This window comes from Schistocerca nitens, chromosome 2 (assembly GCF_023898315.1).
Source record: "Schistocerca nitens isolate TAMUIC-IGC-003100 chromosome 2, iqSchNite1.1, whole genome shotgun sequence".
Classification (NCBI taxonomy): Eukaryota; Metazoa; Arthropoda; class Insecta; order Orthoptera; family Acrididae; genus Schistocerca; species Schistocerca nitens.
This window is the reverse complement of record NC_064615.1, coordinates 533,181,136-533,197,736: the sequence shown is the minus strand read 5'-3', so window position 1 is coordinate 533,197,736 and position 16,601 is coordinate 533,181,136.

Genomic DNA, 16,601 nt, shown 5'->3' with positions numbered 1-16,601 from the left:
AAATAGCCAATTGAAAGAGGAAAATCGCCAAATGGTGAATTCCATTAAAAATGATTTGAAAGAGGAAAATCGCCAAATGGTGAATTCCATTAAAAATGATTTGAAAGAGGAAAATCGCCAAATGGTGAATTCCATTAAAAATGATTTGAAAGACGAAAATCGCCAAATGTTAGCCTCGGTTGAAGATAAACTGTCTACAGTAAGCGAAGAAATAAAAACTGTTAGAGAAAACGTAGCCAAAGAAGTAGCAAAGCAAGTTAAGGATGCTGTTTCTCAAATGCGAAGTGGAATAATTATCGAACTGAATGACACTTTAGCTACCATGCAAAGCGAGACAGCTGACATCCGAAACGCAACCAAGAATCTTGATTCCACCGTAACCACGGTTAATCACAGATTAGACAGAGTAACTACGCAGGTAGAAAAATTAACCGAGGGAATGTCAAACTTGACTCTGGAAACGGAAACGAAAGTAAAGGAGAGGCTAGATAGTCATGAGAGAGAATTTAGAGAAAAGTATGAGAACTGGATTTCTGGAAAGGACAAATTTGTCGAAGATAAAATTAACAAAGACCTAGTAGAAACTGTGAAAGCAACCACTCTTGGTATCTTGTCAGCTCCTGGAAGCTCCGGAGATACCGTAATGTCTGAACTCGGTAGCATTAGGCGTACCCTTCAGCAAGAATTACCAAATTGGAAGCAAGAGGTAACGGAACAGCTAAATATCCTGAAGGCACAAGTGAGTAGTAGTTCCCGAATACAGAGACCGAATTATCCTAACTCTTTAGCCTCAGAGGAAGAAGATGAATTATTTCGGCAATTCCGAATACCTGTTGTATCTAATGAACACACTTCACCACCACATATTCCAGTTAGTCAACGAAACCAAGAATCTGACTCATTAGTAAAAATGATGAAGGAAGAAAGCATGATAAAGCATCGAGTTTTTCAAACCTTCAACCCGGAAAAACGAAATATCCACCCAATTGTTTTTCTTCGTGGATTCTCCGGCATTTTTCCAAATTCGTGGACTGATAGACAGCGTATCCAATTTGTTACCGGATATATAGGTGGCGAATCGGCAATATGGGGAACAGAAATGGTTGATAAGTGTCGAACATATGAGGAGTTTGAGCACTGTTTCCTCAGCAAATTTTGGAGCGAAGGTGTTCAGAAGCGCCTTCGTAAAGAAGTCTATAATGCAGAACAATTTGACCCCAGGAATAGTAGCCTGAGAAAGTACTTCGAAAAATATCTTGGCAAAATTAGGTATTGGGATAACCCTATCAATAGTAAAGATGTAATTATGATTCTCAAGTCTAAATTACCCATTTCGATTCGTGAAAAGCTGATAGCCATGCCAGATGATGATCCAGATACCTTTCTGTCGATATTAGATTCCCTAGACCTGATCTATGAGGACATGAGAGCTAACAAACCGCGGAATACTCCGCACAATTCTTGGCCACAACATTACGACAGTAACGGCTATGAAAAGCCAGGGAACGATTCAAAAAATAGTAACGATTGGCAAAACGGAAATAAAGGCAGTGGGTATCCGCACAAAAGGAATAGACATAATCAACACAACCGATGCAATCCCGTGTATAACACGACTGGTAACCAGTACGGCAATCAATCGTACAAGCAGAAGTTTGGAAACGGTTTCAGTCAAAAAAGGTTGGCAACAGCAGAGCGGATCGCAATGGAATGCACCGTACTCGCGCAGCCAACACTCAGATTACGGGCAGCAACAAACAGCTGATAACGCCCACTCATACAACTCCGCGCCTAGTAAAAATCAAGCGCAGGGAAGGTACAGAAACACACAGTTTAACGGAAAACCACAGTGTGAAGGTGGATTTCACAGTAACAATTCCGGAAATCATAATAGTAATAAAAATCATCAGACCCCGCGAAGGCATTACAATCCCACTGTATTTTTCGCAAACGCGGAAGACAGTAACACGTATTCGACACCAGAACAAACGCAGCAACATTTTGACACGAAGTTTGTGCATAACAGTAATTTTGTTCCTCAGTGTTCTCATAATGTCAGATTGGTCGAACTTTCTAATGATGAAGGCCAATCAAATCCACACAAACAGGAAAACTAAGTTCAGCATCTGAAAGCTCCCTAAGCGATGCTGTGAGACAGAATGGGGGCTACCACTTCGACGGAGAGACTAACTATGACGTACTTGTACTGAGATAAGGTGTTAACTTATAAAGTAGGCGAAAAGGTCTTGCTAAAAACACACTTTAAACCATCGTTGCTCTTACACAAAAATCGAAAATGGCAAAGTCTTTTTGAGGGACCTTACGAGATCCTTCGTATACCGCATACAGGTTGTTATCTGATTTCTGATCCAGCAAATGGAAAAATAAAAGGGTTATACCATCACTCTGATCTTAAAAAGTATCATGCTACAGAATAAGTCAAAAGGAAAGCTTTATAATGGCAAGAGAAGGTTAGCCGCTAGTGACTAAGTGACAACTGATCTGACTTCGTAAAAAAAAAATGCTTAGAATAAATTACACGACAGTGAGTCTATCTTGCTATACAGCAGAGAATTTAAAATATGTTATCTTGAGCCATAATTTAAGTACAGACAAGCTGATAAATAATAAAAAAAACAAATTCTTGTTTAACAAAGAAAGTGATCAACTCCAAGAACTCTAGTTTTAAGATTTAGTTTTAAGGAGATAATATTTAAGAGAGAAAAATGAAATATAGAGCGAAGGATGTGCCTAACAAGCCGGCTTCTGCGATATGAAATGCTAAAGAAGTGAAAATAAAACATAGTATGTAAGAATTTTTTTTTTAAGTTTAAGGAGCAATGATCGAGAAATGAAATTTAGTTTCGTCAAAGACAAGGGTCGCTTCACAATTATTGGTTCCTGATCCCACTAAAAAGGAAAACAAGTAACTAGTTTCTAAGTCAGCTATGTCTAGATTAAGTTCCAATGTACACAGAAATCTGGAACAGGTTCATCTCTGCAATAAAATAACGTAATGTTCACGAAGCATGTGAGTTACTACCACCATCACCACGAAAGCGCTATCCTTCAGCTAGATAAACAAAGTAGCATTAATTGTAATTGCAATACGCAGGACAGATACATTCAAAGCCATAAGTGAAATAAATACCAAGTATAAGAGCGTAAGTGGCAAGGACAAAGCAATTATGACTTAAGGTCATATATAGAGGCCAATGCAGTGTAGCGCAAGCAGGCGTCAAGGCGAGAATAAAATGACGATGAAACCGCCGGCAAAACAAAGTAGCTAGTTTGTAATTGGAGCGCGTACGCAGACGTACGGCGCAAAGGAAAATTAATTTCTAAGTCATAAGGAACAAGGAGTTGTTTGCTAGATTTCTTCTTCTATGTACTATTATATCTATGTCTTTCTTCTGAATTTGTGTAAATATCCTAACCCGCCTAAACCCGTCCCGTAGACTTGACGTCACAGATTGAGAAATGCGGTTGACGTGGAAGGCTGGTTTGGCATACGATTTTCAAAAGGAAATGCGTGAATGAAATCGGGAAAAGCTAGTTTTGAAATGTTTTTATTTTTCCTTTTAAAGTCAATCCGAGACGGAAACCGAGATCGCGATAAGGAATTTGAATATTTTCTTGAATGGTGTTCTGTTCTCATGTGAGAGGGCGATCAAATGTGACTGATTGATCCTCACATCTAGTGAAAAGAGAATTTTTGTTGAAATGACAGTGATAACTTTAATGAATCTAATAAATAGAAAGAACGGTTGAAATGAATTAAAATAATAATAATTGCTAACAGATCGGAGAAACTAATGTATTGTGACTGTGAACTAAAAGCATAATTAGTCTTAGAGAAAGATGAGGAACAATGTAAAGCGAAATGTTAAAGATAGTTACCAACAAAGTAACAGAAATTGAAATGGACATGGTAATCGAAGCTCTCAATTAGCAAGCTTCAAAGTGAGACAAACTATTTGATTATAAACTGTAAAAAATAGTGTACATAGTAGTGTATAAGTGAAGGCTTAAAATGGTGTGGAAGTCTGCCACAGAGACGAAGCAATGCATCGTTGTTGTAAGTAAGTGATGAAGATTAAAAGTGTTAAACGTGCAGATAGGCCGACGGCCAATGATAGTCCGGTTGTGTAACCGAAGGCGGTGATGTGATTACGTGCAGTGCATCGGAAATCAAGTGTGTTAGCTGCTTTGCAAAGTGCGAGCGCTAGCCTACCTTAAAATCTTCAAAATCGGCTGGAAAATGTGGAGACAGGGATGGTTTCAATGGAGTCTCTGTCCCTGGTAATCTTCGTCCCTCCACACCAGCTCAGCAAACCACAAAAAACCACAACACCATCGACGCAACGTGTTCACTGAACCGTGCGCGGAAAAGCTGAAATACCGCGTGGAGGCTGGTGAGCGCCTCGAGTTGTGATTCAGCTCTAACAATCAGCCTGTGTCAACGTCCATCGACGCAACAAACGCGTTAAATTTAAAGTGATGTACTTGCACAGCACTTCCGCTACAGTTCGACGAAACGGACTTTCCATGAAAGCCGCTCCCAAAATAAAAGACTCTTATATGAGTTCACAACATATCACATACTATGCTAATGTTATATCCCGTGGATGAAATGCGAACAGCCAAACCACACGCGAATAGTGACAAAGTCAAATTCCTATGAATCCCAAGTCCTAAAATTAGATTTAAGCTTAGTTCTTAGACTAATGGGTATTTATATTTTTTGTTACATGTAACGTGTGTACGTAACGTGCGAGTGAGACTCGCCCGCCAGAGCTGATGAAAAGTTTTCTACTCGGAGACCGCAAAGTAGCGATCCAACTTCTCAAGGCATAAGCTTCACCTGGAGAAGAATCAAATTTTAACTTTCCTGTCAATACACAAACAATGAAAGCGTAAAAATTATAACAACTAGTGAGCAATGGAAAATGGACACGTGTGAGAAATTCCATGTGTGAGAAGTATATGTGTATAAAAATGGACACGTGTGAGAAATTCCATGTGTGAGAATTATGTGTGTATAAAAAGATGAATCCTATGTGTTTTCTTTCAGGAGCAAAGAGCCTATGAGCTCTGGACAATAACTTGAGGCCACAAAGATGGTCGTTATGAACTCTGTAAAAAAAAAAAAAAAAAAAAGACTGTAATGAGTATAATTGTAAACTTCGTAGATTTACTGTCTTAGATTTTAAATTTTTTTGTGTATCTTTACCTTAAGAACTGACTTTGTCTATGAATGAGAGATCACCATATTTGTGTAATCCTAATAATCAAATGACAGGAATACTGTGTTTGATCAATGTAAATCTGTAAAGTACTCAATCCCATAATGTTAACGGCGACATGTGAATCTTGGTAATCTCCTTGATTTCCAAGATTTCCATGGAAGGCAATGTAACATTATGTGATTGCCTTATCATTTTAAATCATTCATTAATCGAGCAGTCGCTCGGCAACAGCTACAGTTAGCAAATAACGTTGCGAAAATGTAAAAGGTGAACGACCTGTGATGTAACTTGTTTATTGTCGAAGCGCCGTCAGAGATGCTGTGAGTTATTGACTTTGAAAACCGCGGCGCGAAAAACGGACAGAAGAAGAACATTTTTTACACATTTTGTTTAGATGTACGAGATATTCTCGATGAACAGTTACTCTTTCTTCTGTTGTCTCCTGTAACTTGTGTCGGACGCGCATGTCTTGCCGCCGTATTATTATTGTCAAAATTAATATTGTTCTAGTGTAAAGTAAATGTGTAATACTAAAAGTGCCTAGCAGTAGATTTATTGTGTGACGTGTATGTGAAAACGTCAAAGGAATTGTTTTCATTAAGAGAAGTGCCAGTCAAAACGGCATCCATGTTAAATCCGTCATTGCAGTGTAAGTTTGTCTATTACTTGCCATAAATTCAGAGTTAAATGGAACTGGTGTATGGACTATTCATTTACTACAGAATCTATGTCTCACTTCTTCATGAAATTATTTAATTTTCTATATGTTTCTGCCAAATAGAGAGTTCACAGTCACGAATTCTTTCGTCGAGTTCGGACGGAAGTTGCATGCGGCGAAATATTTTCTCCGCACCATATTCTACTGGTAAATGCATGATAAACTACGGTCCCTTAGGAAATTTATGTTGAGCTATCCAAAAATAATTATATTTTGAACAGGCATTTACTCTCCTCTGCAATGCAACTTCCGACTGATCAGACGATCCAACAAGAAACAGCCGCACACGGTCGGCGTTCGCAAATATGTTTCCACCGCTGATTATAGCTATATGTTACAGCACAAAAGTAACATATTGTTATAATTAGAGACTACGAACGGGAACATTTATAACTGTATGTTTATGTATACACTTTACGTAAACATATCGTTATACCTTATGAGACAGTTATTGAAACAATGATTATCGAGGTACAAACGCTGTCTAAAACAATGAGAAAGCTTTTCATGTTCAGGTCATATTTCAGTGGGAAACTTGATACATTTGGCCCTGTGCAGGAGCATTTACAGGAATTATGACTCAAGTTTAGAAGGATAGCTGACCGTGCACTCGGTAGGATATAGTACAACATCTTATGTTGGGAATGACCCTCCATGGTCTCTGTAAAGAAATACCTAAAGAGTGACTACTGTATTATACATTTGGAATAAAGTATAGGTCTAAAGACAGAAAAAAGTTAAATGAAACGCGTTTGGCTCTCAAAGGTCCATTTGTCATGTCATCAATGACAACCGTGGCAGAATACTACCGAAACATCTCTCACAAAAATCAAAAGAATTTATGATCATATGTAAAGGCTGTCAGTGGCACCAAAGATAGCGTGGAGGCACCCACAGAAGACACAGGAACTGAAAATGAATGTAGAAAAGCAATAGAAGAAACGCTGAACTTCGTTTCCAAATGTTACTTTACAAAGGAAAAAATGGTTCAAATGGCTCTGAGCACTATGGGACTTAACATCTGAGGTCATCAGTCCCCTAGAACTTAGAACTACTTAAACCTAAGGACATCACTCAAATCGAAGCCCGAGGCAGGATTCGAACCTGCGACCGTAGCGGTCGCGCGGTTCCAGACTGAAGCGCCTAGAACCGCTCGGCCACAACGGCCGACTAAAAAGGAAAATCCAGAAGTATTGCCCCAGTTTAATTCTCGTACCACTGCAGGAATGAGTATAGTGTTATTGTTTTCAAATGTGTAGACATAAGCAAGTTGATTAGTTTTTTGTTTAGCGGGCATACTGAGTTTTTGCTAGTAGTACCTTCTTTATGGACTTTGAATCTGAGACAATTTTCTCATAAAAGAAACAACTGTGTTGTTCAGTTTCTGCTAGGGGATAAACTGAAGCATACGTAACGCTTGCTGCAAACCTCAATGGAGTCTTTAAAAGTAGAGTTGTAGCAACGAAATGCATTGGAACATTAATAAATGTATCCTGAAGTCAGTGAAGGCATAGTATGAAACCAACAATTATACAGCTGATGGATGTATTTGTAATTTCCATTGAATCTTCCATTAATTTGTTGTCCCACTGGTAATAAGTAATCAAATAAAACCTTTTAAGTGCTTTCTGTGACATAGATAACATGATAATATTCATGCTGTATATAAATACACCGGAGAAAAAAAAAACAGTCGTCGCCAGGGAACTCCGTGTAACACTACCCATAGGCTTCATAATTGCCTCAGTTCGACGAGGAAGGAAGTCCAGAAGCTTCTTCAGGTATGTCATACCCAGCTGGAGCGCTCACTGATGATTAGATCTCTTAGAGCTACCAAATAGCGGGAATGTTGATTTATACCTTTCGACTGCTGTTTGATGTAGCCCCAGACATTTGAAGTTCAGCCATTCAGACGAGGTGCGATAGGGTGCGATAGAGCTCTTCAAACCAGGAACACATGTGAGGAGCCCTGTGAACATGATTATTGTTATCTTGGAAGATGGAAGTATCCACAGCATACTCGTAAGGGAGACACAGAAAATAGGACAACACTCGGTCACCGATAAAGATAAAATAAACATTTTCGTGTTCTCGATAACCGAAATGAATGTGGCGAAGTCGAAACTTCACAGAACCATCCCCAGCCCGAGCTAACCAATAACCATTGCGGATTAAATACATGATTGGGCTGTCGGCTCACTCGATGCCTTGCATCATTTGAAAAGAGGAAGAACTGTGACTTGTAGGGCGACGCTTTACGCCTGCAGTTTGCTGCTATTGTCTAGTTTAGTGGAGACGTACAGCTCTATGTGCCGCTGTGAGCAGTTGCCTTTTGCGAAGAACCGGTTCCACATATCCATTTCATGTACTGCATGCATGCATGCATGCGTACGCTGTATACCGTTCAGAGTGTTTGCTCCGAAATTGGTAGAGATGGACCGCCCGCGTTTTCTAACAGCAGCTATCCCTGTGTGATTGAAACCGTCGTTGCCGGGAAATCGTGAAACTGTTTCTGGCTCCTGTCGGGTGGGATCAGTTTACAACCGTTGTTCTTGTGCCGTGTTACATGGTTGCGAGTGGTGCACCATTCCTTGTAGACACGTTGGACAGTCTGCGTTGATACACCAACTAATCGAGCAATTTCATTCACGGTTTGGTCATCACCACATTCTAACACGGTAGTTCCTATTTTGTTCCTTTTTCTGCCGAGTATCACGTCTTGAAGTTTTTCCTGTTACTTAGTTTTTTACCCTTCATAATGTTACAGTTGAACTACTGAATTTTAATCGTCTGTATCTATAGCAGTGAAAATGTTGACAGATTTTTAATCATAAATAGTCATCATGTGAGCGAAGGCTTCGCCATCTTCAATTTGCCAGTATGTGACCTCGACCTCATGTTTTTCGTTTAGCCTACCAACTGTTTCGACTACTGTGTTGTGCTGTCTGATGGAGGCCAGTTGCAGCGACGGCTGAAAACATAGTTGCGCAGAACAGTGGCGAGAGGGTCATTTATCCAGAAACATTTTACTGTGTGAGTAGTCGTCACGTTTACAAGTCATCACAAAAAGAACATCCCAAATCAACCAACCAACAAAAAGAGCACATTTGTCTGTTTTCAGTTTACAATAAGATACTATGGAAACGCTTCCTGGCATGTCCTACAGGTAAGAAGAGACGTATCTGCGGCCAGGTACACACTATGCAGTTCAAGAATCTCTTCAGCTGGCAGCGACTGGCACGCTTTTTTTATTCAGAAATTCTCTTTTGGAGAAGAAAAAGCTGTCATGTAAAAATGAATTAGTTCTCAATATCGCAACATTAATAGTGAAATGCTAAATAAATAATCCTGTGTGGAATTACTTGGTGTCCAGCCACGAGACAAACAAACATTGCGTCAGCAAATAGACAAATTGGTCCGCTACGATATAGTTTACATACATAAGCACATTCCCTTATGATGATTTGCAGGCGAGAGTACCAAATCATTTAGATTATTTCCGTCATTACTGTCCTTTGAAATATTCGTTTAGAGTAATTCACCTAAAGTCAATAAAGCGCTTATCCAGCCAAAGCGAGTCTTAAGAATGCTACGTCTTGAATATCACATTTTGAACTAGTGAAGAAGTTGTAGTTGTTGTTGTGGTCTTCAGTCCTGAGACTGGTTTGATGCAGCTCTCCATGCTACTCTATACTTTGCAAGCTTCTGAATCTCCAAGTAACTACTGCAACCTACATCCTTCTGAATCTGCTTAGTATATTCATCTCTTGGTCCCCCTCTACAATTTTTATCCTCTACGCTGCCCTCCAGTACTAACTTGGTGATCTCTTGATGCCTCAGAACATGTCCTACCAACCGATCCCTTCTTCTAGTCCACTTGTGACACAAATTCCTCTTCTCCCCAATTCCATTCAGTATCTCCTCATTAGTCACGTCATCTACCCATCTAATCTTCAGCATTCTTCTGTAGCACCACATTTCGACGGCTTTTATTCTCTTCTTGTCTAAACTATTTATCGTCCATATTTCACTTCCATACGTGGCTACACTCCATACAAATACTTTCAGAAAAGACTTCCTGACACATAAATATATTCTTGACGTCAAGAAATTTCTCTTCTTCAGAAACGCTTTCCTTGCCATCGTCATTCTACATTTTATATAATCTCTACTTCGACCATAATCAGTTATTTTGCTCCCCAAATAGCAAAACTCATTTACTACTTTAAGTGTCTCATTTCCTAATCTAATTCCCTCAGCGTCACCTGATTTAATTCGACTACATTCCATTTACCTCATTTTGCTTTTGTTGATGTTCATCTTACATCCTCGTTTCAAGACACTGTCCATTCCGTTCAACTGCTCGTCCAGGTCCTCCGCTGTCTCTGAAAGAATTACAATGTTGGCAGCAAACGTCAATGTTTTAATTTCTTCTCCATGGATTTTAATTCCTACTCTGAATTTTTCTTGTTTCCTTTACTGCTTGCTCAATATACAGACTGAATAACATCGGGGATGTCTTCAACCCTTTCACACTCCGTTCCCCACTGCTTCCCTTTCATACCCCTCGACTCTTATAACTGCCATCTAGTTTCTGTACAAATTGTAAATAGCCTTTCGCTCCCTGTATTTGACCCCTGCCACCTTTAGAATTTGGAAGAGAGTTTTCCAGTCAACATTGTCAAAAGCTTTCTCTAAGTCTACAAATGCTAGAAACGTAGGTTTGACTTTCCTTAATCTATCTTCTAAGATAAGTCGTAGGGTCAGTATTGCCTCACGTGTTCCAACATTTCTACGGAATCAAAACTGATCTTCCCCGAGGTCGGCTTCTACCAGTTTTTCCATTCGCCTGTAAAGAATTCGTGTTAGTATTTTGCAGCCGTGACCTATTCAACAGACAGTTCGGTAATTTCAACACCTGTGAACACCAGCTTTCTTTGGGTTCAAAAAAATTGTTCAAATGGCTCTGAGCACTATGGGACTTAACTTCTAAGGTCATCAGTCCCCTAGAACTTAGAACTACTTAAACCTAACTAACCGAAGGACATCACACACGTCCATGCCCGAGGCAGGATTCGAACCTGCGACCGGTAGTTCTAATGGAATGTTGTCTACTCCCGGGGTCACGTCCAGAGGACAGAAACTATGAATTTAGTGACGTTACTAGTGAAGCGAGTGACGGGTATGTTATAGACATTACAGGAAAATGTGATAGTGAATGCAATTTGCCAGTGCGGGCACTACGAAGGCGTGTCTTGGACGTTCACTTCGAGATCAGGCTGTAAGTGCGACACACGTAGGCCGCCGTGTGGTACTGGCAGCTTCTCCAGTGTTAGAAGATGTATTCGCAGATTGTATGATTAGACATCAGCCGTACAACCCACTGATGACACACGAAAACTTGCGCCGGACCGCGACCTGAACCCAGACCCGGATCCCCTCCCCCCGTCCTCTCTCCCACCAAACGCGAGCCGTCACCCCACGACCTTAGCCATCCACGCACGACCCCCGGACCGACACAAACCTCCATATGTCTCTGTGTGCTCACGTCCTGCTCTAGCACACTTGCTGTGAATATGGCACAGGGAGAGACTTTATCATTATTGTCGTGGCCTGTCCAGGTATGTAATACTGTTCTGCAATGTCTGTATTGTATGGTCTACTGTGTAATGTCCTTCAGACGTGCATACATATCCGGCCGGGATTGCTCGTACGGGATGACGCAGTCACTGGCGCATGTCCAATGTCGTCCGGCGCAGATTCTGATGTGCCATTCCGACTTGGCAGTACAGACCGTACGGAGACTGGGTCAGTGCAACCGACTGCAAGCAATAAATGGCGAAGCGGCGAGTTAGTAATTACAGTTGATGCTCATCCTATCGGTGGAAACATTGCTTTGCGGAAAGTTGCAGAAAGGAATTTGAAATACAAATCTGCCAGACCTATTGGGGATGACAGATAATATACCGTATGTATAAGAGCCAAGAAGGAGCAGTAAGAACAGATTGGGATCGAAGTGCTCAGATTAAAAAGTGTGTACGACAAATGCAGTCTTTCGCCTCTCTTGTTCAGTCTATACGTCGAAGAAACAATGATGAAAATAAAATATAGATGTAGGAGTTAGGTTAAAAGTTAAGGTGAAAAAATATCAGTAAGATTCGCTGATGACATTGCTACTTCGATGAAAGCGAGGAAGAAATACAGGACATACTAAATGGAATGAAGACTCTAGTGAGCACTGAATACAGATGGATAGAAAACAGAAAAAAGACGACCGTAATGTATCATAAATGACAGCAGTGAGCAATTTAACATCTAAATTGGGTATCACGAAGTGTAGCAATTCTGCTAACTTAGAAGCAAAACAAATCATGACAGGCAAAGCAAGAAGGACATAAATGCAGACTTGTATAGATAAAGAGGCCATTTCTGGCCAAAAGGGCTGTTAGCGTCAAACATTGGCCTCAGTTTGAGAAAGAAATTTCTGTGAATGTACGTCTGCCCCACAATGTTGTATAGACATAACAAAAGTAAAATCGTATGGCTTGGTTGGCTGCGAGACCCTGAAGGGCAGTATCAGTCTCCTAATTGGGAAGGTTTATCACTTACATCGTGCAGACTGACACCTTTCCTTCGCAAAGTGTATGAGTGGTGTGTTAAGTTTATCTAATACGTGTCGTTGACTGTAATTGGTTTATGTGCAATGTGGTGCCATGTTTGTGTTGGATGATGATGAGAGAAGGGAGAAACCCAGTGTCATTAAATTGCCTGCTCCTCTCGAGCAGCACCAAGGGGTCTGTCGAGCTTAACGTCACCATCCAATAAACAGTTCACCAGCAACAGTGTTACATGTCCATACTCCATGAGACGCTGCGGAGAGGTCTGCAATTTTATCCAGGACATTGGCACAAAGTTGGGTGATCAGGAATCTTACGCTACCACACCTCCTTTCGTTTGCTGGAAAGCAATGGGAAAAGATGCCAACAGCGCGTGACTCACTGAGACAGTTACTCATGCAAGCAAAATTCTTACCTTCGAAGAATTAACAGGACCCAGTGCATGCAATGAGACAAGTTCATTGGCTGTATGGAAGAAAATCACGGACCGTGGGAAAACCGGAAAAGAAGAGGTTGTTGAAGTGTTGTATGATACAGAACTACATCCATACCATTACACATTAACTCAGCACTAGTGGCCAGAAGACCGCATTCAACAAGTACAGTTCTGTGAACGGCTTTTGCAAGGTAACGAACAGTTTATTGATAACGCGATGGCGAATATAGCTTCACTCGTGAAAGTATTTTGAACCTGGACAACAGCCATTATTGGTTGGAACGTAACCTACATGTCACCTGTGAAAGGGGCTTTCAGGCACGCTTTGGCATAAACCTGTAGGCTGGAAACATGGGAGGAGCGCTATTGAGCCCTTACCTATTGCCGGACAAGTTGAATGCACCCCTGTGTCGTAAAACGAGGCATTTCCAGGCAATTGGATTGGTCGTGGAGGTCCAGTGTTCTGGGCTCCATGTTCCCCGGACCTTAATCCACTAGATTTTTATTTGTGGGGACGCTTAAAGGAACAAGCTTATAGTACACTACCTATGTACGGTCACTAACTAATAGCTCGCGTGCATGCCGCTTCGGCAATGGGGGACGAGGGTGGGTTGCGTAGGATCCAGCAAAGCATGATCCAGCGACTGGTGAAGAGTTTGCAAATAAATGAAATTATTGCTTGTAACATACACTTAGGTGACAAAAGTTATGGGATAGCGATATGCACATATGTAGATGGCGGTAGTATCGTGTACACGAGGTGTAAAAGGGCAGAGCATTGGCGGAGCTGTCATTTGTACGCAGGTGATTCCTGTGAAAAAGTTTCCCATGTGATGGTGGCCGCACGACGGGAATTAACAGACTTGGAACGCGGAGTGGTAGTTCGAGCTAGACGCATGGGACATTCCATCTCGGAAATCGTTAGGGGATTCCATATTCCGAGATCCACAATGTTAAAGTGCACAGAAAATACCAAATTTCAGGCATTATCTCTCACCACGGACAACGCAGTGGCTGACAGCCTTCACTTAACGACCGAGAGCAGCAGTGTATGCGTAGAGTTGTCAGTGCTGACAGACGAGCAACAATGCGAGAAATAACCGCAGAAATACGTGCGACGAACGTATACTTTAGGGAAGTCCAGCGAAATTTGGTGTTAATGGGTTATAACAGCAGACGACCGACGCGAGTGCCTTTGCTAATAGCAAGAAATCGCCTACAGCTCCCCTGCTGGGCTCGTGACCATATCGGTCGGACTCTAGACGACTGGAAAACCGCGGTTGGGTCAGATGAGCCTCGATTTCAATTGGTAAGAGTTGACGGCAGAGTGCTAGAGTGGCGCAGAGCCAACAAAGCCATGGACCCAAGTTGTCAACAGGGCACTGTGCAAGCTTGTGGTGGTTCCATAATGGTGTGGGTTGTCTTTACATGGAACGGACTGGGTCTTCCGAACCAATTCAAACGATCATCGACTGGAAATGATTATGCTAGGCTACCTCTTCCAAAATAACGATGGAAAATTTTTGTGGATGATGTTCTTAATGTGTGTGAATTCCTAAGGGACCAAACTGCTGAGGTCATCGGTCCCTAGACTTGCACGCTACTTAAACTAACTTATGCTAAGAACAACACACACACTCATCCCTAGGGGAGGACTCGAACCACTGGCGGAAGAGGCCACGCAATTCGTGACATGGTGTCTCTAACCGGTAGGTCACACCGCGCGGCTTTTGTGGATGACAATGCGGCATGTCACCGAGCCACAATTGTTTGCAGTTGGTTTGAAGAACATTCAGGACAGCTCGAGCGAATAATTTAGCCACCCAGATCGCCCAACACGAATCCCATAGAATATTTATGAAGCTTAATCAGGTCAGTTTGTGCACAAAATCGTGCACCGACAACACTTTCGTAATTATGGACGGCTATAGAGACAGCATGGCGCAGCACTTCTGCAGGTGCTTCCAAGGACTTGTTGAGTCCATGCTATGTCAATTTGCTGCACTACATACAGCAAAAGGAGGTACGTCACTTTATTAGCAGGTATCCCATATATTTATTACTTCAGTGTAATGTGTAATTTAATGTTCTATTGTTTCTTCTTCTTCTTCCTTTTTTTAACTCACTGGGTACAGACCATGATACTGCATCTGTCGGCTTTATTTGTGTCATGGACGAAACAAAGTGGTCGTTTACATCTCTAAGAAGTTCATGTTACGTCTTAATGTTTAAATGAAGGTAATAGTAACAGAAAGAAGCACACAAGATACCGTATTTTGGAGGTATAAATTGAGTACAATTTGATGCTTTAACTGAAAAAAATTTCGGCGCGAATGCGACTCGAACATTAACAAGTCTGCATATCCGTACCCCATGGCATTACCTCGTCTCACTTACGGCACAGCTCCAGCACAGCGCAGAGTTCATGCTACCTGCTCTTGTCTACTCTTCACACAGTTATAGCTTCGCCAGACCCTCGTTTTTTATTTCATTTCTATTAAATCTACTGGTAGGACTAGGTTTTGATACATACACTTTTGTCTCGAAGTGGGATGAGGAATCGCCAAGTGCCGAATTTTTTCTTCACCCTGTATATTTTCAGCAAATAAATGGGGATGCTGCGTACAAGTGCTAACCTGAGATGAAGAGATTGGCACTTGAGAGGAGTTCATGACGGGCTGCATCAAATCAGTTGGATGACCAATGACGTCCAAAGAAAATAAGACTTGATTAACCAGTAGAGGAAACTCAAGAGTGGCGATTAAGGTCCAGGAGAAGACACTGTAAGTAGGCTGTTTAGGTTTTTTTATTGGTAACGCCACCTCAGTATGAAAATCACTGGCTGTGCCGTGTGCAGTCTGTGGCTGCTTTGCATTGTTGTAATACTCGCCATTGTAGTGTTAGGCAGCTGGCTGCGAACAGCGCGTAGCGTTGCGCAGTTGGAGGTGAGCCGCCAGCAGTGGTGGATGTGGGGAGAGAGGTGGCGGAGTTTTGAAATTTGTCATGAACTGCTATATATATTATGACTATTAAGGTAAATACATTGTTTGTTCTCTATTAAAATCTTTCATTTGCTAACTAAGCCTATCAGTAGTTAGTACCTTCAGTAGTTTGAATCTTTTATTTAGCTGGCAGTAGTGGCGCTCGCTTTATTGCAGTAGCTCGAGTAACCAAGATTTTTGTGAGGTAAGTGATTTGTGAAACGTATAGGTTAATGTTAGTCAGGGCCATTCTTTTGTATGGATTTTTGAAAGTCAGATTGCGTTGCGCTAAAAATATTGTGTGTCAGTTTAAGGACAGTCTTGTAAAATTGTTTAAAGGGGAAGTTTCAACACAAAAGCTTTGAGTTTTTCTGAGGACGCTGTAATCCAGTCAGATATGGCAAGAGGCTATGAGAGATCAGATGGCACAACTTCAAGCGTCGTATCACCACAACCAGCTCTTGTGATGTTCAAGGTTGGTTAATTTTAAAGCACTTAAAGGTATGTGTTACGTGTGTTTTCCAGCCACATATAATGATGACCATGGCACTTTCGTATAAAATCTATTCACCAGTTTCAAAAGGTTTCACGAATTTGTAA